This window comes from Pinus tabuliformis, chromosome Q (genome assembly GCF_031772625.1).
Source record: "Pinus tabuliformis cultivar Carrire ecotype Pingquan chromosome Q, CPIR1, whole genome shotgun sequence".
NCBI lineage: Eukaryota > Viridiplantae > Streptophyta > Pinopsida > Pinales > Pinaceae > Pinus > Pinus tabuliformis.
In genome coordinates, this window is record NC_142296.1 from 1,319,033,792 (window position 1) to 1,319,038,932 (window position 5,141).

A 5,141-nucleotide genomic window follows, 5' to 3' on the forward strand; every position below is an offset into this window, starting at 1 on the left:
TTGAACACCTGTGAACAAAGTTCTAGGTCAGCCATCTTTTTCAGATTTCTTAGTGCTCTCTGATTTAACTCTTCTTGTGTGAGAGGCTCCTCTAAGGTTCCCCTCCTCCACTTTGTTTGATTTGCATATTTTTCTATATGGGGAATCCTTACGTGGTCATAACTGGCCAGCCTATATTTGACCCTTCTTAGGCTTATGAAGTGAGCGGGGTCATATGGTTTCCAAAGGAAACTGATTTGCAAGCCAAGTGATTGTAACATTCTATCCGCCTCTTGCCAACCTTCCTCCCTTTTGTTGTAGACAAAGTGGCCTAATTGGTTCCTGACCTTGAGCTGTGCTTTCTTGCCTCTGCCTGAAAAGTGTAGCACATCAGCATTCCCAAATTGCCTGAAGTATTCCAGGGCAAATAGTCTCATGGGCACATATTTGGGCAATCTGTATGGGGGCAACTCACACCCATATATCCTTATAACTGTGTGGTTCTGGTAGAAGTACCAGTCCCCAATGTTGTATAATTTAGACAACTGAAGTACCCTTTGCATCTCATCAGTTAGTCTTGGAGGAGGTGAGCTCATCAGTAGAGACATGGCTAGGTCGATGAAGAGATCTATGAACTCACAGTAAGTATATGGAGAGTGAGATCTGTGATGGAAGACAGAGGACCAATAAACCACTGACCTTGGATTGCCTTGGGCATCCACTCTTTTCACAACAAAAGAAAACTTTTCATGTTGATAATATAGGATTAAGTGGTAGATGTAAGAGGTGTATCTGAACACCTTTTCTCTTGCCAAGTTCATCAACTGCTCATGTATTTTATCCGAGATATAGGTGGCATAGTCATAGCAGATTGGAGACTTGCCAGGAGCGAACATGAGCATGACCACCAGCACAGTTTCATCAACATATTCAATTGAATTATAGCCCAGAATGGGACTAATCATGTCTGCAAGATCTCTGCCCAATTGGTTGAGGTATACTTGGTTAAGAGGAGGATTCTTCACAGTGTCAGAGTCAATGTACAGCTGATTGAGTTTAGTGACCTGAGCATCTGTCAATCTAGCTCCTTGATTTATCAAATCTATCAGTGATAAAGGAACTAGTTTCTTCTCAGTCCTGAAGTGCAGCATCTCTTTGATAGCTTCAGGGGTGATATAGAAAACAACTGAGCCTGAAGGGTCAAGCACAACCCTCTGAGTAGGGTCATAGCATTCGGCACATAGGTGAATGAGGTCAGGGAACTGTCTGACCTGAGGGAGTTTGAAGATGGGGAGGAAAGAATCCCATATGCCCAGTACATCTGTTCCACTCTCATGTTTAGTCTTCAATTCATTTAGCAGGTGGATGTGGAACTTGGTTTTCGACAGCATTTCCTCTGATATTTGATAATCCAGGTCTGCTAGAGGTTGCCACTCCAATTCTCTCTGTGGGGCATTTAAAGGCGCAATGTTCAATGCTACAGGAGCTACTGGTGGATCCATGGTTACTTCTAGGATTTCTGTTGTTTGTAAACGGGTGTTACTGTGCAGAGCAACACCAAAGAATTTTTCTTCAAAAAGAAGGTGAATTACTGGTGAACAGAGGATAAATGGTTAATTGCAGCAATTGAAATACTGCTCAAAGTATGGATAAGGAAAATGCCTGGCTTTAAACTCTTTTTCACAGCAAATTGGTGCAGTCTAAGCTACCAGTCCACGATTGCGCGAACAGAATGTGAGTTTTATGAAAACTCTGGTAATATAAAGCTCAGCTGGTGAATTTCGACCTTAGAGTGCAAATGGGAACTAGGCACAGGGGATTCGCCGGTGAATTGTGTGTTTTTCACTGTTTTAAGCTATTTTAGGCGATTCACAGACAAAACCAGGCGCAGGAAGGATTCACAAGGATAAATACCTGGCAACTGTTAGCAATGGTCACGAATGCAGGTGGAAATGGCGCGCCAGCGGTCTCCAGGTCGAATTCAGTAGGTTGGCGTGAGTTTGGACGTGGAAGACATGCAGAGCAGGCAACAGTCGTTTTTGTAAAAAGTGCAAAAAACGCGAAATTTTGGCTAAAATATGGATTTTTTGGAACATTGGCGCTTTTTTTGGATGACGTCAGCATGACGTCATCAGGTGGGGTCAAGGTCGGATGACGTCAGCATGACGTCATCGGGTGACGTGGCGGCATAAGAGAGGTCCACGGGGATGGTGAGGTGGCGGACAGGTGGAGCAAAGGCGGACGGGGGCGCCGACGCGGCGATGACGCGGCAATGACGCTGGCAGGCGGGTTCAGCGAAACCGGAAGTGGTTAGCGGTTTCATATCACACCGCCTTTCATACGGACGCGGAATTGTCAGAGGGGCCTCCGATACGATGTGGGGGTGACGCCTGGCAGAGGCCTAACGTCACCCTCTGACAAATTTTGGAAGGTATCTTTCGGCCGTCGGGGCCGGTTCGAAATGCACGAAGGCCGTTGGATGAAAGGGGCCCGATCCGACGGTCGACGGATCGTTGAGGTAGCCGGACGATACGGATGGGGGCGGGATTAAAATATTGTATCTTTTGAGATTTGCGCCCGGCGGGAACCTTAGGAATTGGGCGGTTTACATAGTTTTTCCGTTGTTTTTTATAAAAATGTGGGTATGGCGAAGACTTTGGGTAAATGGCAAAAGTGGGTTTTTTGTATGTTTTTTGCAATTGAGCGGGTTAAAGGTGAAAATGGGTTTTTTACAAGGTTTTTTAGCCAATGAAGGGCTGAATGGGTTAAATGACTGCTGAAGGGGAAAGAGGGGTAAGGCTTAGGGTTCTCAAACTGACCAGATGTCAATTTAATCCCTAATAGTGAACATATGGCTATAATGCCAAGGGGATGGATATTTATACAATGCTTGGGGTTTATACACCATAGTGTTATAATAGTAGGGAAAGGGTAACATAGGGGATTTAGATAATAGAAGTTAGGGGTTAATATGGATGGAAAAGGTGAATGAGGAGTGATATCACTAAGTTTATTTGAAGATCACTTAGCTTAGGGAGTAGATCAAAATGAAAAGAATTTTACACAGGAAATGTGGCTTTTAAAGGCATAAGAACCAGCATAAAACCTCAAATTCTTCCATGAATCTTAACTGATGAAGGGATGTTAGTAATGAATGTGAAAGGGAAAAATGGGAAGTTAGAGATGCTCCTTTGCTTTGCTGCAACATGATGGAGGAGAGAACCTTCTCAGTCCACTGATATTCCTTTGTGACTAGGTTATGAAACACTCAATTGAAAGGAATGACATTTCTGCAACCCCATCTGCCTACCCATCTACTTGCCTAGCATTTTTTGTTTCTTCATGGAGGGTGCACTTAGACTTGCAGACCCTTATGTGCCTTTTCTTTTCTTTGGCTTTTTCCTCTTGATTTTCTATCCAAGGCTACCCTTATTGCTTCCAAGGTCCCAGATTAAGCAGTTGGGAACCTTAATTCTCTACCTAAGCTACTAGTCTGCCAAGATTAAACAGTTTGGACAGACTTCTTTCTCTATTCTACAACAGAAAATTGAAACATGGCATGATCCAGATTAGGCTGTTGGACCATCCATCAAAATTGGGACAACATCAAGCTATATACACACATTGTCTTCTCTTGGAAATATGGGATCTTTGCATCACCAAAGCAAAGCATATTTGGAACTCTCTTTGCCAATCATGAAATATGAAACCTATTGGTATAGGTAGCTAACAAGAAATTTACATAACTAATTAAGCATTATTCCAAACGCTCCCCCTTAATGATTAATGAGGATTTACTATCTTATCTCGTAATGCCAAAAACTAATCTTTTGCAACTGCTTTAGTGAATATATCTGCTAGTTGATGTTGAGTATTAATATGCTTCAATTCAATCTCCTTCTTCTGCACCAAATCTCTAATGAAGTGATATTTCAGGTCAAAATTCTTTGTCCTGCTGTGATGCTGGATTCTTTGCTAACTTGATGGCACTTACATTATCACAATAAATCACTGTAGGCTGAACTTGTTTTTCTCCAATTTCTTCCAAAATTTTTCTGAGCCAAAGAGCTTGTGTACCTGCTGAAGTAACTGCAACATATTCCGCTTCTGTGGATGAGAGGGCAACAATGCTTTGTTTTTTTGAGCTCCATGTAATCAAACCAGAACCAAAAGATAAACAATTTCCAGATGTGGACTTACGGTCATCAAGACTACCTCCCCAATCTGAATCACTAAATCCAACAAGATTGAACTTTTCACAAGAGTAGTAATGAATACCAAAATTTAGAGTGCCTTTCACATACCTTAAAATCCTCTTTGCTACCTTCATATGTATTTGAGATGGATTTTTCATATACCTTGAAACAAGTGAAACTGAATATGTAATATCAGGCCTTGTGTGGGTTAGAAATATCAAGCTCCCCACAATACTTCTGTAAGTTTTCTCATCAACTAAATCAACACCATCATCTCTACATAACACCTCCCCATGAGCACTTGGAGTAGGGGATGGATGGCAATCAAGCATATCAAATTTATTTAACATATCCTGTGCATACTTTGTCTGACAAATGAAAATCTCATCCCTACTTTGATAAACCTCCATTCCTAGAAAATATTTCATGATGCCTAGATCTTTCATCTCAAATTCATTCATCATAGCAGCTTTGAATTTATCATTCATCTTAGAACTACTACCCATATACAATAGATCATCAACATACAAACTTATGATTAAAATATCAATACCTTCTTGTTTTTAGTAAAGGGTAGGATCATTCTTACTTCTCTCGAAGCCATTTTCCTGAAAGTATCCATCAATCCTTGCATACCACGCTCTTGGTGCTTGCTTAAGGCCATACAAAGCCTTCTTCAACTTGTAGACATTATTCTCCTTTCCTTCCACTTCAAAACCTTGTGGCTGCTCCACATATACTTCCTCTTCTAAGTACCCATTCAAGAAGGCGCTTTTCACATCCATATGATGTATGCTCCACTTTTTATGAGATGCTAATGAAATCAACATTCTAATGGTCTCTTGCCTTGCTACTAGTTCAAATGTCTCTTCATAATCAATTCCATACTTCTGTGTGAATCCTTTAGCAACTAATCTTGCTTTGTGTCTTTCAACACTCCCATCACTGTTAAATTTAGTCTTATAG